The sequence below is a fragment of the Astatotilapia calliptera genome, chromosome 5, assembly GCF_964374335.1.
Source record: "Astatotilapia calliptera chromosome 5, fAstCal68.1, whole genome shotgun sequence".
Classification (NCBI taxonomy): domain Eukaryota; kingdom Metazoa; phylum Chordata; class Actinopteri; order Cichliformes; family Cichlidae; genus Astatotilapia; species Astatotilapia calliptera.
The window spans coordinates 31,707,123-31,734,017 of NC_137426.1; the positions used below are offsets into that span (position 1 = coordinate 31,707,123).

Sequence of the window (26,895 nt, forward strand, 5' to 3'; positions counted from 1 at the left end):
CACAAAAGCCAGACAGACATGCCATCTATCCCAGCACACCCCCTCTGTCTCTCTGGGGATAAGTGCCAGTGACACTGGTGCATATCTGTGCCTGAATTCCTCAAATCAGTGGAATGATTTACAGCTATTGTGTGCTGGTCACAGGCTTCATTGCTGCAATGCATCTATCCCCCCAATTCCAGGGCAGTTAATGAAGCTGACCAAGTCAGGCAGAAGCAAATTAACTTGGCTGATTAATTATTTATATGAAGCAGAATAAATGCCTTTAAAACACTGGGCCTCATCATGAAAGAATGTGAAAGTGGAACTAAATGCAGATTTATGGTGTTGCATTTAACGCATGTAATAGGAAGGCCAGTCTGAGTTTATATGTGCTCAGGTACACATGCACAGCGTCTCCAGAGATCCCATCTAAACAAGATGTAGACACACACCCAAGGGGACACACACTCAGGCTGACAGACAGGAAATTGGGGTTGACAACTTGTCACAAAAGAATATTTACAGAGCAGAGGTGAGATAATAATCTAGAAATGGGATTATTTAAAAAAATAAACAGTGGTGTGAGGAGAACTGCGCTTTCAAAATCAGTTTTTTTTAGGGACAGGCTCGTAGCTCACTATCATCAGCAGCAGTTTGGGGCTAAGAGGAGCTAAAACTGTACCAGAACACAAAGCAAACTCCAAAGAGCATTATAGTTTACATTTCCTCTCAGCCCTCCTCGCAAGAAGCATGACTGAATGAGTCATCTGACACTGTGGCCTGTGCCGGTTCAGTTGTGTGTCACAACGCCCCCACACTCAGGGGCCTGTCTGAGCAGCTTGGGCCCGGCCTACAGGGCCTGTTCTTTGGGCTGGAGCTTGAGCTGGCCCCCCTCTCCCTCCAGACAGATGTTGACCCGGCTCACCCTTCCAGTCTGGCACAGCCTCCCTCCATAATGGGATTTTCTAAACAAGGAGTGAGCAAGAGGAATACTGTGGGATGGGACCCAGCCAGCCACAACTCCATCTACAGGCCCCTGCCTGCACCAACTCCCCTTCTGAGACACCAATTAGAAACACACATTCTCAGGCGAAATTAAATGCCATTTGAAATAAACCATGTGCTGACGTTATTCACCCCCACTTATTTTTCAAATAAAAGATATTTTCCACTTGCGGGAAAAAAAGAGCTGTCTTTTTCTTTTTTTTCCCCTCTCTAAAGCTACATAAGGGGGGGAGGGGGGGGGTAATGGCTATTATACATGCACTGTCATTCCATGCAAAAATTTTCATAATTGTAACGGAAAGGCGTAAATTTCCAAATGCACAGCATCTCCAAAAGTAATCAAGAGAATGAGCCGCGGGGCTATTTTAATGTATGCAAAACTAGTGACCCACAATAAAGGAGAGGAAGGCTACAATGAATGCAAAGTAATGCGCGCATGCTTGCGACCGGCACTGATGAGGGGATGGCTAAAATTAACACCCAATTAATTTTCGAATTGACAAACAAATGAAACCCATAAATCTAGTTTCTCATTAATTTTAGCACAGAATAATTCAAAGCTGCAATATCATGAGTGAAAAAATTGGAGGGAAAAAAGAAAATGGAAAATGGGCATTATCCATCATAAATATCAAGCAGATAGGAAAGAGCCTTATTAGAGAGTTGTGCTGATAACAATGTTAATCTGTGAAGCACTGAGGCACGGACACCATCATCATCAGCTGAGGCCCGGGCAACTTGGCCACGTGACTCGGCCCTGAGTTTGTTTATCTATGTATTTATTTTCACTTTGCTCTGGGGAAAGCCTTGTGTGTGTGTGTGTGTGTGTGTGTGTGTGTGTGTGTGTGTGTGTGTCTGCGATGATGATGACGATGACTCGAAAAGCTCCAAGTTTTTCCATTTGTTCCATTTATACACCACGTGCAAATTCAACTGTAATTATGGGTCAAGCATCATGCTAAATGGGGTGTAGTTACTCGGTTTAAGAACATATGCATTCGTGGTCCAAACACAAACATTTCAACATAATAAAATACACAAAAGGAGACGTGAGGGGAAAAAAAGAAAAAGAAAAGCTCTCTTATTATTAATGGAGCATGTCAGTTTTTTCGGAGCTGGAAAAAAAGTTTAAAAAAACAAAAGAGAATGAAAATAATGGAAATTCCAGGAGATCAAAACAAGGCAACAACAGTTTGTACAAAGAGAACTAGCTGTGCTGTTGATTATTAGATGCCTGCCTGGTCTTTAGGGGGGAGTTGCTTGCAAAATAAAACAAGTGTTTGGAACAAACACTGGATAATAAAAAAAAGGTCAGAGTTCCTGTTTGTTTACAGTTTGTTTTGTTTTCCCTGCTTCAAATGGCATAGGGAGTACAGTACAAACAAGAGTCACATGGGTCTCCCACCTGACCAGACAGGTTGAAGGTTAAGAACAGCCAGCGGGCCAGAGCTCATCACCACAATGGAAATCCAATGCCTGTCCCCCTGTCATGCCTGCCCGGAATTCAACAGCTCAAACGAGTCAGCGGTGGATTCAAGGTAGGGCTGGTCCGCGCAGCTGTGCTCTGACCCTTCTCCGTGTTCTGTTTTTCTCTAATGCTCATGACAGCAAAGCCTCGGCAGCCACCTGCTTCGATTCGCCAAGTTCTCACACAGACGTTGTTTACAGAAGCACACAACAAAAGCACAACATTTCTTGGGTGGGAGATAATGACATACAAAGGAGGACACAATAGGGAGAAGTTCACTTTAGAGCTGTTTAGGTTCAGCTTGGTTGCCAGACTAGACAACACATCGGCGTGCACCAAAGGTGCAACAACAGAATGCTTCTGAAGGTTGCTGAACAGGCTTGTGTTTTGCTGTATTTTGGCTCCTGATGTGAGGGAAAAGTCGAAAGGCAAACACAAGCTGCATGTTAAATAATCCATTATCGCAGCCCTCATCACTGATAACAAACTACTCTGAGTATCTCTTGAAAATATTCCACTGGACAACACAACACGGAGAAATTGGGCTAAATTCCAACAAGCTTTACAAACTGCACTCCCACTCCCTCATACATATCATCTCCACACAGCAGAACCACCTCAGTCACAAAGCCTGAAGGTGGATCCAGTTGCCGCTCCTCTTCTGAGAGAAACGAACGGCCGTGGTGACATTCTGCCAAAGGAGACTTCACAGTCAGACCAAACAACCGTGTAATCTTGTCAGCCACTTCAACCAAGTCACAGATAAGCAAAGCATATCTCCAGACCTCTCTGACAATATAGAAGTAAAACACGCTGCACCCACCCTTCTGCAAATAATACCCCCATTGCAAATCCTAGATTTCTGCTCCACAAGAGACACAGAAGTTCTTCCCAGACCTTGTACAGGGTATAAGCAGGCCACTGACACCAGCAAACAAAGCAGCTGTTTGTTTAATAAGTGATTGCTGCCATGGCTACAGTAAACACGAGGAGCAGGGGTTTGTGTTTATGAACAAACACATCTCCTTGCAGGAGCCATTTAATATTAACCAGGTGAAATGATCAGCCAATTTCCTAGGTGACACTAGGGGCAGGCAGAGTGTAAACAGGTTCTAGGAGGGGAGAAGGAGGGGCGAGGCTTTAGGGAATCAAGGTCGATGCAAACGCAGCTTTGACTAGAATAAACAGCGAGGCAAAAGTCAAGATAAACAAAAAGTCATTCTTCTGACATTTCGAGACGCATTAGGCTGGCGTGTTGCAGCTGCTCGCAAGCCACCGTGAATGAGAACAAGATGGGGGTGACGGGCGGGGTGGGCAGCCATGGGGGTGGTCTCCTATGGAAACACATCATTGTCAAGCAAAGCAATCGTGTGTTTCTTCCAGGCCCAACAAACAGTGGCGCTTCACAACAGCACAGCGAGGAACTTGTAAAAACATGTTAAACATTTACCTCATTCAATTATTCAGTAACCGGGTTTGTGGAAATAACAAAGGAAGTCTGAGGGCTCCCAGAGATGGCACTCACTACACCAGGGCATGGAGAGAAAAACAACAAAGAAGGAATTAGGTGGAACTGAGCAAGAAAAGATGTTATCCTTCATAAATCACAGCGCCTGGTTTTGATTACTTGATTTATGTGTGACTTGAATAGTAAGATTATGACTTAGTCTGCCTGCTACATCAAAAATGTAATTGCCCACAAATAAGTGATTATACACAGTAGATAATGTATAGCGGGGACTTTCAAGCAGCACATCACCTTGACCATTAAATTTTCATGCATACAACAACTTGCCATCTGCTGAGATGAAGCCATCCAACAAGGCTTCCTCACCCAGGATCCCCTGGTGTCTTTTCCCCCTGCACTTCCCCTACTGATATAATTTAGTCCCCCTAAAAAACTGCTAGCCCCATGAGAGGAAGCCATAAAATATGATCAAAACACATATTTATATCACCTCGGGATGACTACAATAGGATTCTCAAGCATGAAAGTTTAGATCCAAACCTATTACTACACCGCAAGCAGAGGTGACTAGGATGATTCACGCGAACATCTGAGTATTAACACGCTACAAGTGCAGATAAATTAACAACAAGCAGGGCGCAAAAAGGCAGATTCCAGTAGCGAAGCTGAGTAGATCCGCAATTTCAGAAAACACACAAAGCCGTTTGTCTCCTTTGCATGGAGCCATGTGAGAAACACCTCTGTGCAACGGCCTGCTGTGCACAGACAATGACGGAATGTGCCAAAGTAAGGCAGGCCATGATATTTTTAGTGCAACTAGGGCCGATGGAGACTAAGTAAATAGAGAAATCTAATGAGTTTAAATCTGGTTGTGCATGAATGGAATAGTAATTCTGGGATGTGGAGCCTCTTTTAGGAGTGGTACGCCACACATTTTCTCAGCGACTCTCCTTCATTTGACTTTGATAATCTCGCTCACATGTGGCTTATGCCCATTAACACTACAGCGAGAGGACAGACACCAGGAGACGAGGGGCTGCTTTTTCTGACCACGGGCTCAATGGAAGGGGGAACAAAAAGCAAGCACTGCTGCCCTCAAGCTCGTCTTACCAATTAGATGTGTCAAACACAAAAAAACCCAAAGAAAAACACGAATCTATCAGCGTCCTACGGGAGTTGCAAAAGCACTTATTGTTTTAACATTACTTAAAGTGTGTCATACATTTTTAATCATTTTTACTAGAATCCATGTAAGGGCTGCTCCCAATGTGCTGCTCCCAAATGTGTCACATAGATTTTCCTGGGAAAACTGAGGTTAGCCTTAACGAACTTGTCTAATTAATATTGTGTGCCTATGCAAAGAAAGGAAAATATTATTAGCATTGCTGCCTTTTGGGGGTGGCAGGTGTCAACTCATCAAAGTGCACGCTTCCTTTGTCGTCTGACAACATGAGCTTAATCATTTTTTGGTAAAAGCTTTGCAGTTCTGTGAAATTGCAAACACAGACCTGTGGTAAACCACAGCTCTAAAGACAAAGTAAGCTGCTAATTACCACTGAGTAAGTCATCAGCTGTGCTACATCCATTTATTACATTTCCACTCTCAGTACCATGCACGATAAGTGGAAGAAAGCATGGTCTGGTCAAACCCCTGCTATTTAAAAAAATCTTGACGGTGTTAAATGTTCCTCTGCAGACAAAAACGCACAGCGGGTGCATGTCTCCAACCTCTCTTGTTTAGAGTTACTCACAAAGAGATTAAGTTAAGCTATTGATTTCCCAGACACAGTCATTAACCTTTACACACAAATAATGGCACGGTAATGGAGTGACTATTTTGTTTAAATAGTTACTCACAACTGTCATTCCTTCAACCGCTGCTTAAAATTGACCAAGTTCTCTGTTCATGAAACGTACGCAGTCGGCTCTTTGACGTGTGATTGGCTGTCGTTATTATGGGTGTGGCCTTACCCACTGAGTCCCCCCACTCCTCCTCATGGAGACGTTCTTCCTCAACGTGCCACGACAGGGGTCATTTAAGCCTAAGAAGCATGTTATGGCTTCCCAGAGAGAGGACAGCAAGGGTTAAAAAGGAAGGGAGCTCCATCAAGCAGTTAAATTGAAGATAAAGGGCAAACGGCTAAATAGCAGAAGACCCTACATGAATTTCTTCCTTTTAATAGAATCAGGTTTTAACAACTCTTTTTTGTTAAATACAGCCCATGTCAGGATGATGCGTCCCACTCATAAAGCAGCACAATGACAATGTACAGTGGCACTAATACAAGGACATAGTTCATCATGACATTTTCTGCAATTCCCAACTGATTAGGGTCATTATGTTGGAGGCCTGATTTATGTTGTCATTTCCTCTCACCGATCCTGCATCAATGAATCTTAATGAATTGGTAAATAAGGGTGAAGATTACACTGTGTGACACCGCAACATTTCTCACCCTCAACGGCCGAGATTTATGTAGCCAATTAGAGACTAACAGAGAAAATTGGCTGGCAGAAAAATAATATTCTTTATGGCACAAAATGGAGGCGCATTCTCAGTGAAGGGCAATTGTGTTGTCAGTGTTGAAGTCCATAAAACAGCCTTCTAACCCTCCTTCCAAACGCAAAAAAAGGGGGAGCTGGACTATTGTTTGCAAGCAGGGCAAGTTCAGACCATTGTGAGGCTGCACGTTTCACTGAGACGTTCAGACGTGTGCCGAGCCAAAGTCCTTAACATTCACCGCGGCCTACCTCGCATGTTTGAGCAGCATAAATACAGCGCCGTATGACAAACATGTTTACCTTCTCCCTGCAAACATCAGACAATCAGACACCATGAGGTGCTGCTTCTCTAATGAAGACACAGGAGCTTTTATCAAGGCCGGCCGCGTCCCTCTGTCACAAATGTGGCTCTTTCATACAGACATCAAATAACATTTGTACAAAGAAATGAATCCAAATTATTTGTGCTAAACATACAACAGGGCAATATTTGTCAATTAGTTTTTTATGCAAGGATAGAAACACATCCAAACGCCCTTCATCTTTCCTTTTTTTTTTTTTCAAAGTAGGAATATCAAAATAAAATCACCTATTTGAAGATATGTCTGATCAGCACATAGTGGAGGACATATACAATCTGATTAGGGCTCTTTAAGTATTCCTGGGCACATCATTATTACAAGCATGATAGCTTTTATTTCTCAGATGCAGATTAAAGAATCCTGACGATGATTATGGTGAGGGACAAAACTGTTTTTGTGTATCACTACAAAGCATGAAAAGCCAGCCTGCTTATTAATACCAACTTCTTAAAAGGGCACTTAGAGTTATAATGAGAGCCTTTATGTATAACATATTGTGACTAGATTTACTGTGAGGAAGCGGCTCTCCACATCAAACAAGCCGGCTTGCTATTAGGCACAGGGGCTGAGGGATGCTGTGTGAAAAGGAGTGGAAAATTAAAGCTGAAGCAACGCAGGAAAGGGCTTAATTTACTGGCATGTACAGTATGCAAATGAGATTACTCTCAGCTTAACTGCATCATTTATGTCCATAATAACAGCATCATCATTACAGGGCTCAAATTAAATTACACTGTAATTAGCATATCAAAGTGATTGGTTAAAGTTTAAAACAAATACCCAATTTTGTTAATGAACATCTGTAATCACCGTGTAGACTCTCAGTGAAAACATCCAAAACAAATATGTGTTTTGGAGAAGGGGAGGAATAGCCCCCACAAACGACATGCCCGTATGTATACATGTGCGTCTGTGTGCATCACAGTGCTGCTGGTGCTGGGGTGGGGGGTGGGGGTGTTTTACCTGGAGAGCTCCACACGCTCAGGATATATTTCCCAAACTCCAGGAGATCAAAGATCCAATTTCCCACACTTGCCACTTCAGGAGCTCATCAATAAAATACTAATCACTTCACGGCTGATTCTGAGAGTGGAGCCGCAGCCAAAGGCTTAGGGAGACTTCCATATCGCAAAAAAACACCTCTCCTCTGACTGTCTTGACTGTTGTTGAGCGTGCGCACACGCTTCATCAACAGCCGCACATATAATTTGCAGTCAGGTTTTATCCAATAGCTGTCCTGCCGCTTTACCTTACAAACATGGCGAGTGTTAGCATAGAGCCTCAGACCCTGACAGAAATCACATACGCCTTATTTCAAACGCATATTAATAATCTGGCACTTTCATCAGCTACACATTATAGACATTTTTCAAATTTTGCACAATAAAAAGCCCAACGACTACCTTTGTTTCCCCAACAACAGCATTTCTTTTTCCACCTCTGCTAATAACGCACCAAAAAAGTGGCAGCAGCTAGTGGTGTGCATTATCAGAAATGCACTCGTCAAATTTTAAAGAAGTGGCATCTTATTTTATTCATTAAGAAATCCATTAAAAGGCCTTATTCCTTGCAAGTATGTAAAAGATGTGCCTTTCAAGGTAGAGCTGGGGCAAATCCACTCCATCAGCTAATGACGGCACTCATTACACAGAGAAGCTGGCTAATGAAGGCGCGGTGGCCGGCCGATCCCCTCACCCAGCATAAAGCCCTATGAAATGCTAATATCTCACTTCTAATTAAAGGATACTAAGTCCAAATGCACCTTCACGGCTACTAGCTGGCAACATAAATTTTATTTTTTAACACTACACTACACCCAGAGATGTGCCTGAGCAACATTCCATTAATTCATATTTTAATACCCTCACCAGTCCTGCGTTAGCCATGCTGCCTGCCTCTACTCTACCTTTTCTCGCCTCTATCAGCTTTATATTGTGAGTAAGCACATCATTACGCTTTCTAAGAGTATTTTTTTTTCTTTTCTTTTTTTGTTTGCTGCTTTTTGTTAGTGCACATTTTGCTTTAAAGTGCTTCCAGAGATAAACACTTATGCACACATAGCCTTTATGCGTGTGTCACAGGGGAAAGGTCATGAAAAAACAAAGAAAGAAAAAAAAAAAGGGAAAATATGCCAGCATTGCCCCTGCTGCACATGTACGCATTTACAATGTTTACACATCTTTGGCTGTAAATATGTTTACAAGAAAACCCGGTGCCTTTCTCAGAAACTGACCTTGAAGCCAGTAAACAAACCTCTTCACAAAGTTCATTAACGTCAAAGAGGGTATAGTCTTTTTCCCTTAGATGAAAAACAAAATAAAGAAAAGGTCAGCGCCATTAGCTTATCAAGAAAATATAACTGCAATGGAGTGGAAATTATAGTTAGGCCTGAACAAATACTGATGAAATAATGAGCAGGATGTGAGTCTTAACTATGGTTCAAAATAAACGTGAAAAAAGGTCTATTAATCATTCATTGCCAGGTAAAAATGTGAACTGGTGGGTAATGATTTGATAAATTCTTTGCATCTTCCTCTGTGTATGTGTCATGTTGTTTTAAGGTCACCGTGACTCATTTAGGTATTCAATAAGAGCAACTGTGAAAATCAGATTAAAAAAATGCAATGCAAAAGATTTTTTTAGGAAGAAAAAGATGTGGTTGAAAGTTGTATTATTCTGAGGTGTAATCTTAAAAAAACAAACAAACCTCACACCGCCATAATTAGTAAAAGAAAAAATCCATTTGTGTTTTGAGGTGAACACACAGAAATTACTTTACATTTAGTGCATCCGTTACCAGAGTGCAGCAGTAAAAAGCATGACTTTAAAGGTCAGTGTTAAGAACATATCACATGACGTCTGTTTGATCCGAGCCCAAGTATTTTCCCAAGGATTCTATGGCTCTGTACTGTGTAAATCACGCAGTCTGACCTTCTACATTCCTCATGCTCTGTCCTCCCATTCATCCACAGGCACAGATAATACTGGGCAAATATCATAAACGTGAGGATTTTAGGATTGAGGTGAGGCCGCCATCATCCTCTACCAACTGGGGAAAAGAAAGCCCATGCATCTGAAAGAACCCCATTTCCAACTACTGCCAGACTAACCTGTGGTGAAGTTACCTGACCCTAATACCTAAAAAGCCTCAATGCCGACCTCAGATGAATGCCAATTTGAGTATCGTGTGTTTTTTCCCATTTTAATGACAGTTTTCCTGGGTTTTTCTATCTGTAACAGCATTAATTTGCACTTCTGCAATACAATCAATTAAACTGGTAGTTACAACAACCCATATTTCAGCAAACTACAAAAAATTAGAGTAAAAAAAGCCACAGCCACCAGAACGCTACATTTCCTCTGCAGTATCCCAGGCTTTCTGGAGGTTGTGCGGTTGTGATTCCATCCAAGTATCATAAAGAGCCTCTAAGTCTCGCCAAGACGTTTCCAGTTCAAACGCGGCGTCGGCTTCGGGCCAGGGCGTGACCTGCAGCTGAACTGGCCTCCGCTCGGCCACAGGGAGGAGGGCAACAGCCGCTCCAAACACATCACCGCACCCCCTTCTCCCTCCCACCACCCCGATAAATAACCTAACACAGCAAACAGAGGCCCATCAGTCAGCCCACACATAGCTAACACCGCGACGGGGACAGAGATCGATGGGGAGATACAGACAAATAAAGAAAGACAAAAGGAAGGCGAGAAAAGAGGGCACAGCGACGAAGAGATGTGGGGGTACACTGTGAGGGCATCTAACACTACAGAGTAGTTAAATATCACACAGGAGCCTGAGCCAAGCAGCGTCGAAGGCCAAGTACTGTAAGACTGTGAAAGCCAGGCTATTTTGCCGAGCTGTGACATTTGTTTCTTATTGTCTAAGTGGCAGCTGAAAGCATCTCCCTGCGAGGGCCCCTCGGCTTTGCTCTGGCCCGCTTTGACAGGGAGGTAACCATATTAGGACGTGTATGGTAAAGTAAACAATAACATAGTTGCAATGAGATGGAAATTTTTCAGCTAATGGTGTTTGTCATTCCTGTTTTCAGTGCACTGAACAGGCCTATGTTTTTTCTAGCTGGCCAAAGAGACTTTGTTTATGAAAACAAGGCAGGAGCCAAGGCTAAAACCACAGTATTAAAAAAAAGAGTGAGGGGGGAAGACTGTAAATAAATGTTACTTTAAAAAATGTCTCTACCTTTTTCATTTGATTACATAAATAAACCCACATTTGGTTAGAAATAGCTTTTCAGTTTTTCTCTCCCTTTCAGGCCATGTTCACACAATAGCGGCTAAGTCTGAAAACACCTCTCTGCTTCTCCCCGCAGCAGCTGGTAACATCAATATTTCAGCTGTCTATCGCTATATATACCGTATTACATTTTTATTCTATATATAACATATAGCATGACCATTACCTACACTGGGCTTGCATGAACCCATGCAAACAGGAAGCAGAGGAGCTTTCTTTTCAGTTGCCAATCAGCAAAAGGTACAGTGTCTCGTAGTGTCTCGAGGTGTCACTGATGAAAAGTCTCCACTCGTACTACACGTACACAACAAGCCTTAACCCAAGGTATTTCCAATATTTTCATCTTGGAATTAGTAAAGCTGTCCGAGATCCTGCGTCTGCATGTAGACGAAAGGCCAAAGCGCACAGGGACTGCAACGGTGAACATGTGGACAATTCCAACAAGAAACAATAAGCTCATGAAACTGTTTCAATATACTACTGTGGTTACATTCACTGACATAGAAATAATATCATAAAGGAAAATAAGATGCAGATGTCTGAACACAAATTCACAGCAGAGGTCAAATAAAACTAACAGCTTGAAACTAAAAGCAGTCCTAACAACATTACAACAGAATCAGATCAGACCTACGCCAATGATCCCATCCATTCAAAGGGACCAAGTCACAGGAAGTAAATCTAAATCTGAATTCTTAAAATCAACTTTAAATTATATGAACACTACAGGCCAATACCAAATATCTTGACAATACTGACCTTTAAAGGGCCAAAAGCAGAATAGTTCACAATGGAGGAAGCTATCAAAGCTCATTAACTGTGTCACATTATTCACTTTAATAAATCCTACTCTGCTCTACAAAAGAGACAGGGCTGCAGATGGTTATGAAAAGGAAGCTGATGGTAGAAGTGTGCCTTTGAAACAAACAGTGTACATTTAGCATTCTTTTTAACTAGCTTGTTGACTAAAATTTGAAATCTATCATCCCTTTAATAAAACCCAGTCAGAAGGGCGTGCGTGGTAAAAAACAGTAAACAGCAAACACAAGTGTCTAGTGTGCTAGCACATTCTGCAGTATTTACCAACTATTTTGCTGAAGAGCCTTGATGGTATCGCACCAGCAACCAAGAACCTACATTTGCATGCCCTGAGAAAGCGCATTGGCACTTTCAGGTGAGACCAAGTGTCTCAGTTTTCAAAATGTTAGCTCATGAAAATAACTCTTAATTGCTAATTTTAGCAGGTACTTTCTACAGCCATGTTTTAGTTGCCATTCAGTCAGTACTAAGGCTGAGTAAATCACTAGTGTGGACAAATTTTGTACTTGAGCTCCAGCTTTAATTATGACTCAGTAGTCAAAAGTTTTTGACACTCTCCAGAAAATCAAATAAGCTAATGAGTGGGAACAGTATATGGTGTGAAATGGAGACCCGTGCCAAACTCTGGATTGAATAAAAACAGGGAGATATTATTAAATGTGTCTGGGTTCAAAGGCCCAATTTGTTGTTAATTTCAACATCCATTATGAGCTATTTAAAAACAAATGTAGCCCTCACTCTGCTTTATGTTTCACTGGTCACTTGCTCTTCTCCTTGTCCACTCCCTCGCTATCTTTTCGGGGTTAAGATATAACCGCATGTTTGTGTGTGTGTGTAGGGAAAAACAAAGACTGATATTTTCCAGCCCTTTGAATAACTACTGCTGAGTCATTGGTCAGCTATTCAAAAAAAGGGCTTTACCTCGGCCTGAAGTTATTAAAGGAAAGTCTTAGTCCAGGTTCACATGAGTATTACTTTAGGCACCAAGTACATACAGTCAACTATAGGAAGCAGAAGCAGACATGCAACTCCTCCACTTCTGTGCTCTCCACATGTTGACTTTCTTTGTTTGGTTTTTACCCGCCTCTCTTCAGCTCTCGCTCCATCTCAGCCTCATTCCTAATCTCACACCAAAAATGCAAGCTGTTTATTTGCGTAGGTCTGAAACCATTCCATTAAGTAGCCCCACCAGGTGCTTTATCCCTAAAAGGGATTTGTTTTTCTAAAATAAACGGAGAAAGCAAAGGACTGCCAAAGTGATATCTACCATGACATGAAGTGAGCGCAACAAAGTCAAACTATCTAAATAAGAGGCACTGAGGCTTCAAGGAACTTTATGGAATTTTCATACATAGCCACAAACATTCATGTAGTGGAAACAAACAGGAATCTGTAGAATGTGTGCAATATATAAATGTACTGCTGTGCTTTAGGTGGTGAGGGTGTATGTACATAAGATATTCCATCCGTCTCAGCACCACTGCTTTGCTGTAAAGGCAGTCTGACAGATGCTTCCCTAGGTTACCACAAAAAACCCTGTGTAGTCATTTTGCTCAGAAGACAACAAATCAATCCCATTTATTAGCTCTATTTCATCTTTTCTGAAGCTGAGACACAAGGCCAAGACTGAGAAAGAGAGCTCTGGCACTTTTCCTCTCACTTTTGTGATTTTCTTTTCATCTCGCTATAAGACAACTCATCTGCAGATGGAATTTGCTTACTTCTGTCACCTCAGTCAATCTCACACGAGGGCTCTGTCACGTTAGGCGTCTGCACCTGGTAGCCGACTGACATTATCAAAGCTGCTCACTCGCCGAGGCAGACCAGAGAGTACACATCCATCAATATGTTCCAGACCAAGAGAAGACATGGCTGTCTGATGCTGATAGAAAAATAGATTGAAACTTGTCAAATGCGCTTTTCTACAAAAAAAGATATTTTAAGTAGCTTCAAGATCGCACATCTGTGATGACATTATAAGTAGGATTCCACCTACCTCACGACTACAGATAATTCCTATTCAGAGAGTTGCACGGAAAGAATCTCGCCCCATTGTGTAACATACGGTACTGAACATAAGGCGCGAATTTAACTGTGCAACCTGTTTAGTCAGACAATACGAAGGCAGACGATCTGCCAGAGTGTGTACCGATAGCAGCTGATGCACCCATGGGAGCAGAGCATCAGATAGGGAACGCAGACAGTGGCCAGGTGAGGGTGTTTAGAATGCTTTGACACATCCTGCGATCTCAATCAACAGGAAAAGGCAGAGGCATACGGTCGCTGTATGTCTCTGCGCTGGTCTGTATTGTGATGCCTTTGTAGTGACGATAATTTTTCATTTTCACGCTGCCTTGCATCTATTCTGCCTGTCACTGTTTTTAGCCGCAGCAGATAAGCTCAGAGAGTAGATTACGGTACTTACAGTGCATGAAAAACACAGCAACAAAACTGCAAATGACAGAAGCGTTTTACTTTCTTGCTAGAAATCTCCCCCATGTGGCACTTTCGCTACAGCGAGTTGTTTATTATGTTCCAAGCTAGGCATAAGCGATTAAAGGAGCTCTTAAGAATCAAAGTGTTATAAATGCATGGAAACACAGCCGGCTGTAAATGCCACAGAATTAGAAGCTTACCGAGCCTAATACTAATACATGGCAATTTTCAGCTTGATGCTGATATAAAGAAATTACTTTTTTAAAGTAAGCAATAAATGCAGTCAAGGGAACGATTACAGAGGCCCTATTTTCATCCCGGCATAAATCTCAACACGACCTTTCTGCGGGTCCAACTCATGAATCCACTTGTTTATTCTTAACGCTTCCATAAAAAGTAGATTAAACAAAGCAACTTCAACAGTTAAATGAAAGCAATATAAGCATTCACAGCAAAGCAAGAATTACAAGACGTGCCTCTTTGCACATTGTGTTCTTCTCTCCCTTACATGGATTCATGAAATTCAAATGACATCCAACATGAGAGGATAAGACTTTGAAAGACCTCAAAACAGGGGAACATGTTTTGGGCATCTGAGGATTGTCTTTTTTTTTTTTTTATTGGGTTGGAAAGCTGGATGTCATCAGGTCTGAATAAATTGGCCAAAAAGGAGGCAAACACACGGCACACATCAGAAGCAGCCCTATCACAGAAATATGCCCGTATGATGATAAATATTCCAGATATCCAAATCAAAACTTTTGTCAGTAGCCTGCACCTCAAGTATATGTCATACTCTAAAGTGCATGCTTTTAAAATAAATATTTTTAAAAGTGCGTTCGGTCCAAATGGAGAGAAAAATGAGCACCATACATGCTTTTTACACACTCGTCCTCTTTGACTCGATTGCACTTTAAAAGAGCTTTAAACACCAAGACATATTAATCCCATAAGCTGCCACGGGGATTTCTGCATTAGTGATGCAATCAAAATCACATTGGAAGCTTGTGTCAACAATTAAGCTGATCTTGCCACATTAACATTAATTACACAACCATTTGGAAGATTTCAGTGCTGATCTTACATCTGGAGCAGGCAGCTGAGGGCTCTGGTGGAGTGGACCTGAGTATGCGGAGAATGCACTCCAGATAAACTCTCAACATGAGTCCTCTGCTTCCATTTTTTTCCCAAGGCTGAATCTTGTAAACGTGGTAGTGACTGAATCCCAAAAAAGAAGACCAAAGGCTTACTGATACATTGTTACATTGCAGAGAAGAGAGAGTCCTACAGTGCAACTGTAACAACACTTAGATATTTGTTTTCAGAATGTACGGAGAAGCTGCAGCTGTTAATATTTAAGACAGGATTTGTCTACAGGCAGGTGTTTTTTATTAGCAATCCAATATGACATTTTTAACATGCCACTTGAAGAAATATATTCAAAGAAAAACACTTGCAAAGTCTCTCTCGGTTCAAGAGTACAAAGAGTACAATCTCTTTTTTTTTTTACTGATCACACAACTATTCATTTTAATATTTATCAAATCAACTAAACAAAACCAAACAAACATGAGTTACATTACTCAGAATAGCTTTGTTGCCATTTAAAAAGCTACCTACAATGAAAGCACTGCTACCCATGTCCAACATATCCACTCACAAGTCACAGCATGTTTTTGGGGGGGAGCTAGTGAGTGAGAGACAGAAAAGAAATAATACAAAGAGAGATGAAAGAAAATATGGCAAAGAGAGGGAGATGAGGTGAGCTTTAAGTTGTACGAGAAAGAAAACAGACGCACTCCTCCTCTGAAGCCCTGAGCTCCTGAAGTGTTATCACCCCCCACCCCCCGCATGCAAAGCACTTCTCCAAAGTCCTACTAAGCCTCACCCAATCGCTCCATCCAGAAGTTCACATCCAGGGGGCCTCAGACTCTCTCAGACAGAGACACGGGTGTGAGAAGCAAACCTGAGATACGGGTGATATGCCAACCATAGCAGCTGTGTGTGTACTCCAACTCCCTTGTCTTGTTTGGTAAACACAGCATTACCTTATTTTAGCTAAAACCTTCCTAAAAATCTAGTTACTGTCCGTACGCCCCTGCGTCCAATTAGTCCTTCAACACTAAAAACCTTTTTAAAATCAAACCACTAACTTTCTTAACTAGCCACGGTTCTAGTTTCTGATCAGCAGCTTCTCTAAACACTAACAGAGTGCACCTGTCAAGTCCCCGGCCCACCCTCTTGGCCCTACATGCACACACAAAAATACAGTACACAAACAAGAAAACCACCCTGCATTCAGTTACTTATTAAGCCCTTTCAATAGAGCATTCGCACACACATGCTGGGTCTGGAGTCTGGTAAATGATTGTGTGTTTACCTTCCACGAGGACTTGCTTATTTAAAGCAATCTTCAGTTCCAGCGGTGGTGAAACAGCCTCCTCGCCCTGCAGACACAAAACGGGAGAATTATTTAGAATTCTGAAATAATTACCGCTGCAATGTTCGTCATCAGCACCCTCGAGCCAAATTACAAAAAAAAGAAACACGAGGTACACAGGTGTAAACTACAAGCAGCCGGCAACGAGCCAGCGGCTTCCACCAGTTGCTATCGATTGGAATTGATAACCGGCACAAACAGTCTTATATGTTCTGAGAAACCATCAGAAAGAAATCAATTCTCTACATTCCTGTGCTGTTTGCCTCCCCTTGTTTGTATGAAGCTGTACAAGCAGTCAGTGTACCTTCCTCAGCTGCTAGGAACGTAAAAGCAACCATTTCAGCTCAGAGCGGGGCAGGAGGCACCTTTCCTTTATCTTCCTGTAGCCTACTATTGTCACCGTCCGACACATCCTCGCATTTCCATCTGCCTGTTAACTACAACTACACCCACTGATGATAACAAGTGAACAATGGGGCTGTCTGTGAGTGAATGGTTTATTTGCAAGACAAAAACTTTTCATATTACTGACAGAAGATGCCCTTCTTGGCACCCCCTGCTGGTGAACACACCTCATCTATACCTGCTCTGCCCTCGCTCTACTCCCCTGGGTGGACCTGATCTGAATTCACGGCTTTCCTAAGTGAGCACTCAACCCAGGCGAAGAAAGATGAAAAAAGAAAGAAGGAAACAAAATCTTATTTTTATGGTAAACTGAGAAGTGACTGTGGACCAATATCTCAGGTGAATTTGAATAAAAGCATTAAAGCATATCCAAATATGAAAAAAAGGCTCCAACTCCCTCTCCCGCTGTTCTTTTTTGCCGTTTACATTTGGCAGTCAAAAATGTGGCCGGGCATTTGTGAAAGTGTATATCTAAAGCATGCCGAACGCAGATAAAAACAACCCGGACCAACGTGCCCAGTTTCAGCGTTAATTATGAGTTAAACGCCCTTGTTGAAAACGCGAGTCAACATGCAGCTCGCTCTGAACTCTACCGAGGGTTGAACAATCATTGAAAATGGACCATTCCCACACAACTACCCTATTATTGTGATTCATTACACTTCAATTAACATATCATCAATGGAATCGTAAATCAATGGTGAGTGGTGACAAATGACAGATATTTTCAGTTTCAAACTACTAAACATCATTAATTCCCATCACCTGAAAGAGCCCCGGGAGCTAAATGAGTTTACCCAATGCATAACATCCATTTAGATAAATGTTCTATCATTTTAATGATGGAAAATTTGTACTGGAGAGAAAAGGCAACAACGGGATCCTGATAGCAGCTGTACGCCTTTTCTCCTTGTAATATAAAGCCCATCTTGTAATACCTAAACAGATAATTGTCTCCATTTCAAACAGCACAGGGTTGTAATATTGCCATTTAGAACAGTGGGGGTGCACAGATCGTAGGGTGAGGATAAACAAGCACATGCTGCTTAGCCCGGTTGGGAAAAGGGAACCCATCACACACTCCCACATTGAGATTTTAGGGAATAGAACAACTCCTGGTTGAGATAATTACCCACCAAGGTGGGTTATGTGCATGCTCAGTAAGAGGCCAAATCTAAGAAAATGAATCTAAATGCAACAATTTTAAAAGACAAAGGAAACTAAGAAGCATTTTCTAAGGTTCTCATGCAAAGTCTTGGCTGGCTGTTGCATATCTGCCGTGCCATTTGGTTAAAAAAAAAAAAAAAAAACCAACACAACGGCACATAGGACAACAAAGTACTTTTGACATGGAAATCTCACAGTGCAGTGACACGTAAAACTGATACTAACTGCACAGAGTTACACCAGTGATACAAACAAAACAGCACTTTGTTCCACCTAAACCTTTCAGCTAAACTCGTGCAACAAACAACATCTTGGTGAGCACAGAATTCCAATAATCTGCTGGATACAAACTCAATAGAAAAATACCTGTTTGTCAGTTATAGCCTGCAGTTAGCCATTAATCTTGGACTTTCCCAAGGGGGCATGTTCCAGGCTTGTAGTAGCAAAGCTACTAAAAAAACGCATGTTCTGTCATAATTAGTTGCTCTGTGTATTTTCTCCATATTATCTTTCCAGTACAGTCACTCGGATTGTGTTTTCTTTACCTGGGTGGGTTGCTGGATTGATGACAACTCCTGGAAAGAGGTATAAAGCAAAACAAGACTTGATGTCTTGCTGATTTCTGTCAAAAATGACTCACATATCTCAGCAGCGATTGCTTAAAAGTAAAAGATAATGAGCAGGAAGCTTTGACTTTCATTAATTATATACACTTAATTGAAATATGTATTCCACTATGTTTTCATTGAAGAGGTAGTGGAATACTGATAGTGTTACTTCTGTTACTGGATGCCACTTGAAGTAGCCTGAGAAATTTTAAAAACTGGCTACTAGTATGTACAAAGACTACAATGTAAGATATACATAATGAAATGATACAAAAATGAACATTACATTTTTAAGTTAATTATGCATGAAATTTTTATTTGTGCCGCTACGAGACCTTTTTATTAGCCCGATAGCTTTCAGGTGATCCATAAAAATGTTTCCATTTTGTATGCAAATACCACAGGGCTTCATTGTAGTCATGGTGGGAAAAACATGCAAACACCTTATTTTCAGAGGAAATGGAACAATCAGAAGGGTTTTTTGCTATGGTAATGAACGGCTGTGGTTACATGTGAGTGTGAACAAAGACTCATTTTATTCTGTCCACAAACCTGTGAAGTGGACTTTCCTATTTTTTGAAGGGGTCACGGCTTCACAATATGCTCTCTAGTCACAGGTATGTTATCAGTGCCTTTGGCTTTGTTGTAAGATTGCATGTTCAAAATATGAATTAATACCCCTCCACTGAAACGCACCCAATCCCAACAAAAGGCCTGCATTCACTGTGGACAGCTCTTCAGCTCCTCTAATGGACAGGCTCTCCTCTCTCTTCACACCGTGCAGACAAAAAGATGAGGGCCCATGAATATTTACCACTAAGTAAAGTTATTCCATTAATTACTCTAAGCACGCTTAATACTATATCTGTGGCTACTTCTGTGGCGGCTTGTTAATGAACCTTCACATATCATTACCATATTAATTAATGCTCAACTCAATGGTTGTCAATAGGAGGCTGCCAGAGTTGTCTCGTGGTTCTTTACAGCCCATCCTGCATGTTTGGTCCACTTAGCATCAGCATCTGAATAATTCTACAGCATCTATTTATCATACCAGGCTATAATAGTCTGTTTGAATCTAAACAAAAAAAGTTGAGATACTGGTTTAACGTAGCTAAAAGCATTGTGTAAATAAAATAGGGTGTAGAAGAGTTGTAGTTGTGTAGAGTCACTGATATGCAGGGTCACTGGTATTTGTTTTTAGGGTGTGTGCAGGAGATTTTCCTAGTCACTGTCTGTGCAATGAAACACAGGAAAATCTAAAGCATGACTCACTTCTCAACAAACGCAGCTGCTTACTGTATGATCTGATCTGCCAAAAGGGCTGACTGCACACTATTTTCCCCCTCTTTTCTTCTGGGCTTTTATTAAGAAGGACTGATTAAATGAAAACCATGGCTAAGTCTCATAAAGTCTAAAAAGTCAGCATTTTAAAAAAAGTGGAGAAAAATGCATTGTTGTGTTTTTTTCTTTTTAATGTGATTGGCAGGATCAGGGCGTTATATTGTAACACCCACACAGACTGTAAACAACAGCACTTTCTGACACGCAAACAGACTCAAAACCCACCAATTAAACCCAACTTCAATCCAGCCAGCCCTTATTCTGGGTGCTTATTTTCAGATTCTCTTTTTCTAAGCTTAAACGGCAACAGTGCAGTCTGGTGAATGTCAGGCCTGTCTGATCCCCCAGATTCTTTGGACCTGCCCTCACGTTTTGCTGAGCTAAGAACAAAGTACACAGAGCGCAGCTTTTCTCCATGGAGTGCTTTGCTGTCTTAATATTAACGAAGTGGACCCAAAACAAGCAAGGACAAACATTTCTTTACACTATTCAAATGTGCCCACTGAATATAAAATGTCTCATCGACCACTGAATGCATGCCGCTGTTTACTGATCCATCAGAGAATCGCACTTTGTTTATTATTCTGTCAGCAGAGAAGTCACAGCCAGTGCAGTTCAGCATCCACGGTCAAGAAAGGTTTCACACTTAACATGCAAAATCAGATCAGGCCGGTCGAAATGTTTAACCCCGCTCCTGTATGTACAGCAATGTACAGCACAGCACACACGGCCAGAACATTATGCAATCCCATTTTTACAACAAACCCCTTTCCACCCTGTCAAGCAGGAGGACTGTCAATTCTACCCAGCCATATCAAGTTACCACTCTCGCCCAGGTCCCAGCTCCTCTCCAACCACAGATCCTGTGCGCTATTAATATCAATAAGCTGCAGATTCCATTTCCCCAGACAAAGACAAAGGGAGAACAAGATGCGATGAGTGAGGGGAGGAACTAATACCCTTACGCATCGTGGGGTTAGTAGTCACTCTCACCTCCAACCCTGCTGCACTGAACAAAAGGAATATTTTGCACATGTAAAGCCGGACAATGTCAACTTTAACTAATAGGTCATATATTTTCCAATCATTTGTGGCTGTTTTTAACTGGGACAGCACAACACACACCCCTCAGTACTGCTGCAGCTAACGTTCCTTGAGGTTTCCTTGAGTCTTTTTTTGTTTGTTTGTTTGTTTGTTTGTTTGTTTTGCACGTCTATCTTAAAGAATTTAGATTTAATTCTGTTTGCCAGAGCATGAGCAGAAATGAACAAATTAACAAAATGATTCATTGCTTGTTTCATCTCTTTAGAAAACTCTCTAAACACTCGAATACTTCACTGAATTCACCCTTTTGCAATCTTACACTGTACGGCAATTATTATACATGTTGAGTAGCATTGTATTATGACCAATAGAGAAAGGCATTGCCATCTACACCCTATACATAAAATCTGTCAATCACTTACAGAACACACCTACAAAGACGCTCGTACAGACTCGCAGTCATGGAGCACTGTGCCATAAAAGGAATGACGAGGAGGAGAAAACAGTGTAAAGATAATATAATCTTCACAGACTTACCTTCCAACAGTTAAACAGACTTTCATCATGTTTACAAAACTGTATATTCATTCATATTTCCTCCAAGCACTGAGTGTTTGAAATCCACTTCGGAAGAAGAGGAGAAAGCTGGCGGTGAAAGTAGTCTAAGTAGTAATGAGGTAGTCAAGTGAGTTTGCATGTGTGTATAAGAGAGAGTGAAAGAGAGAGAGAGAGAACTAGCCTGGCCAGACGGAAGAGCTGAGAGGTACTAAAGGTATGTGGTCAAAACACAACAAAAGTCGGCGCCGTGCTCTAAATTAAACATGCAGGAAGAGGCCCGTTTGCATAAACACAAACACTCAGCAAATGAAGAACTAGCACGGAGCAGACGCCTGCTGGGAGCCCTACCTGTCCTAGCCTCTTTTAATTAGACAAGAGCATACAGAACAAATGAACATCAGCGAGGTCAAAAAAACAGAACAGGAAAAAGAAAAAAGAAAAAAAAAAAACTTCCTCATGCCTCTGATGACACGAACAGAGGATTTCCCAACAGTTACACAGAAGGCACTTGACTTTCTCTACACTTTGTCAAACACCATACATGAGCATTTTACTTTTACATCCACACAGCTAATTACTTCATCAATAGGCACTCTGCAAGGCTGAGGATAAAATTCTGACTAAATAAAATGTACCAGTCTAAAAATGTCACCAGAGCATGAAGTCTTCAACATGAAACTACTTAATTACAACCTAAAATACTAATTAAATTTTTAAATATCAAATTTAATTAATGTAAGTAGGTCATTTTTTGGTGTGGGCTTTCATTAAATGATGTCCTCGATTAAAATGAAAGTACACCTTGTGATCTTCTTGTTCTTCCTTACATATGCTTCTCTTCTTCCCACCCCCTGGTGGAAAACCTGAATTTTAGCAGGGAGGAAAAAGTGATTTTTACGAACATCCATCGTCCAATGCCTTTCTTCCTAAAGACACTGCTGTTCCCACTCTCCTCTCTACACCCCTGATCCCTCCCCCACACCTTCTTATTTGCTTCATCTGTTTCTTGGGCCAGGAATGCAGAAGTTTGTGCTGTAAGTGGGAAGCTCCTGAAAAAAGCGAGAGAAAAGAAAATCCTATCTTAGTAAAAACAAAACAAAAAGAATGGAAGCTGAGCCCCTCCAGAAAGTCTAGAGAGAAGCATCAGATGCTGAGTGACACATACTGATGTGGCCAGTCAAAGATGCAATTTTCATGTGAAACCCTCTCAAATGGATCAGGGGAAAAGGAGGGGCTAGGGGTGAGGTGACACAAGTTGACAGGAGAGGAGCGAGAGAGAGAAATTGAGGGGTGAGAGAGGGTAGGATAGAGGGAAAAAGAGCAAAAATGAGACCTCGGGAAAATAAACAGGGTGTTGGGTTTCAAAGGCAAGGGGGACACAGGCATTCCATTGTTCAAGCCAATTATCAGTAGAAAATAATAACAACAGATGGATCCAGAGCGGCCAACTTGTGCCGGAGCACCGTAGCGCTGGAGAACAGATGATGAAATGTGAGAGTGCTGTTGGAGGGGCAAGAGGGACAGGAGGGGTGGGGAGGTGCTGCTGCCCTACACACACACACACACACACACACACACACACACACACACACACACACACACACACACACACACACATAAAGTGACACACAGCTCCTCACACCAGATGTGAACTTCTACAAGGACAGCATAATATGTGCTCTCTGGCCACCATTTGTACCGTACAATAGTTTAGTCAACAGCACCACGTGTTCAAAAGGGGCATCTGAAGTCAGATGACACATATGGCCCCCGTGTTGCCATGTGATAAATTCAAATCTGTGCATTCCTTTGGTGCTCAACAAAGCGGGGTCATTTGTTGGTGAACACATGCTTGTTGCTGTAACAACAATAAAGCATGTAATACACAGAATGAACATGCATTTTATTTATTTATTTTTCTTTCACTCTGATGACCTCCTGTGATGTTGTCATTTGATGTTTTACAGCATATTTTATGTTCACAGGAAGAACAGAAAGCTTCACTAGTGCAGCGGAGGCAGACCTCATTGACTCTGGCTTCATTCACAGATCCCTCATATCATCCATGGACTGACAGGCAGCGGAGGGGGCTTGCAACCTTAAAACAAAACCAATTCTCTGTGTGTCCTGTCAAGGGTGGGAGATGTCTGCAGATAGCAGTACAAAAGATCTGCCCTTCCTTTCCACAAGAAAAGAGAAGTTTTCATTTCATTAACTCCAGACTAAAGCGTAATTATCTCCCTGCAGACCTTAATCACCAACAGAAGGATAATAGAACAAAAAGCAGTTTCTTCTTCAGTCATTAAAGTTTTTTTTAATGTTGTTGTTCTTTTTTCCTTTCCTCCCCACTTTAGACGAGTCCATCAAACAATGCAAAAGATTAATGGGGGCTGGATTAAAGTCTCATTTTCAAAAACTGTTAGTTAAGGAGGTTAAAAGATTTTGGCCGATTTGCTTGAATGCGTCATCTTTGGCTCCTTTTTATCAGGCGGTTTGACCTGTTGACCAGCAGGGGCTTTGGGTTGGCTCTGAAAGGATCACGATGTTGGATCAATAAACGATTCGATTAAAAGTGGTAGAAAAAAAAGCAAATATAATCAGTCTGAACACCAAAACACCTCTTTACAATTGTATATAATCTAAATGACTAGCATTGCTTGAAGCTGCTTGTGATATTATACCGTGAATGAAAAATCCCAGGAGGATTGTATAGACGGATTTCTGCAGCAGGAAGAAAAAAAGAATGGAAAACTTTGCCTAGATTTAATTAGCTCATGAGAAATAATTGCCATTAGCAAATCCCGTCAAATGGGGTTGAGGCATTTTGCTGTAAAAAAAGAAAAAAAAAGTCATATTTTTGGATGATGAGGAGACAAAGGGTTTTCAAACAGGAACTGGCGGGCCATCAGCCGTTTAGTGCACTGACACTGGGGTCGAGTTAATTAGACTATTGTCATTTTAATCAGGACAGCACGGCGGCCATCACTTCCTGAAAGAGCCAGTGGACTTTAAACAGCTGAGGGATTTTTGTGTACGTGTGTGCATGCGTGTGAATGTATGCGCATGCACTGCATGTGTGTTGGGCCTGAGGTGTCATCCGGCTATGGGTTATGGGGTATGGTCTGGTTCCCTCACATGCTTAGAACATTAATGAGCTGGAGACACACCACGGAAACAAAGGACCCTGAAGGATCACCAGGGGAAACTACTCGCCTCTACTCTACTCATGTCTCAGTTCATTTGAAAATAATTTAAATATCAAATATTTGAAATAATTTGCTTCTCCCTGGCTATCAGATTTTGAATAGGGAGTCTTTCATGTCTTCGTTATTATGTTCTTCACTAGCATTAGCATTTAAAACATAATTAATGTAACCATATTTTCGAGGTGCTTACCATTATGTTAGAATAATGGTTTATTTTTGTCTGATTTCCATATTTTATAAATACAATGGGACGATCGTAATAACAAACCCAAAGAATGGCAAATGATAGATCAAATCTTTGCTGAATATCATTAATCTAAAGAGAGTTTTAATCAAAACTGACAAAAGACTAGATTTAACCTGCTCAAGGCTTGCATGATGAAACTCACTTTGTGCCACTCTTTGTGAAAAACAGATAAAGAATGGTCGGTCGTATTTAGCCACCAGGCTTCGGAGCAAAAGTTGGGGGTGGAGCAGAATAACTCGAGCTGTCAGTGGAGCGCTGCCAATCAGTGGAGGTGATAAGGGGACCAGCTTAATGTTAACAACAAAACATCTTTGTGACTTTTCCCCTGGCCATAGTTCAGGTCATCTGTGGACAAGGTCACAAAGGTAACCTGGAGACAAATGCTGGTGAACTTCCCCCCGTGACACCGCCGCCAGCCCCGGGGGCAGGGCTGGCCAATGACATTAGCCAAGCTTCTGAGTACAAAGTAGACTCCTGCAATATTTCACATTCCCCAACCTCAAGGGAAGCTGCATTAAAAGAGGCTGGAGCGGCCCTGGCACATTTGGCTCTGTGTCACCACTACTATGTCTGTTTATGATTATATTAATGGTTCTGTAAGTTCATCGTTTTTAACATTAGTCATTAATATTTCACAGGGAGTTAATATTAATCTGATCAGAAATTATCTTCCTTCAATAATTCAAAATTCACATTAATAATTCAATAAAAAGAATGTTCTGCATAGTTGAGAGGGGAAAAATGAAGATATTCAATAACTAGAAAAGTCGCAATACAGCCCCAACTTGGCTACAGCGTAGCAGCAGAATGTAAAAAGCCACGAGCAGCTTTAATGCAATGCAGCTTGTTAGCAGGAACTAAGGTAACCTTGGTCAACTTAATATGAGTTGTAATCCAGATTAAATAGACTGACTAACCCGGGACCAGAGGTTGCTGTATCCACTTGTGTACATTCAGAGATAAAGAAGAAACGCAGACAGTGAAGTCTCTGTGCCATTAGAAGCGCTGCACCATCCAAGTTCTTCAATAAGAGATTTGCAGGGATTAGACTGTGAAATAAAGACCTAATCTTTATTTGACAGGGAAGCCAATCTCTGGCTCACTGGTCAACCCCCTTGTGGCAGGCGCCTCTTTCACAACTCACTTTCACTGTTACACACCTCAGGCTTATTTAAAACCACATTTAGGCTGCACACTCTAGCCTGTATGAGGTCTCAATGTAATTATCATACGAAAAAGACAAAAAAAAAAGAGATGAACTGTGAGCAGAGGCACAGAGGCAGAAAGACTTATTCCACAAACGACATCCAGTGTCTTACCTGCATGTGAGTGCATTGTGAGAGCAGGTTCCTTTGGTAATTTTCCTTTTTCAGCTGGCCTAAGCTGTGCCTGATTAAAAATCTAACCAATTTCCATGTGCAGTTCAATGACAGATGGAAAGAGATATTTCATGGAGATGTATAGTCGAGACTGATAAACTATTAATCACACTGCCGGACAATGACACCAGCTAAATTTAAACGCAAAGTGAAAAGGCGTCAAGTAACAGCCTCCCTTATTCCTTAAATTATTCATTACAGGGAGCTGT

General features: G+C 41.6%; 1 protein-coding gene across 16 annotated transcripts in view; it reads right to left on the reverse strand.

Annotated features, from left to right (window-relative positions):
- foxp1b (forkhead box P1b) overlaps nucleotides 1-26,895 on the reverse strand; it is a 158,961-nt gene that overhangs the window by 92,414 nt on the left and 39,652 nt on the right. For 14 of the 16 annotated variants that reach the window (XR_013909316.1, XM_080302095.1, XM_080302089.1 and 11 more), the window contains one exon: nucleotides 16,669-16,735. The gene's annotated coding sequence lies outside the window, so the exon portion shown is untranslated. Of the gene's footprint in view, nucleotides 1-16,176; nucleotides 16,511-16,668; nucleotides 16,736-21,833; nucleotides 22,065-26,895 lie in introns of those variants that run through there. The other 2 variants (XM_080302086.1, XM_080302090.1) reach the window with 2 other exon arrangements.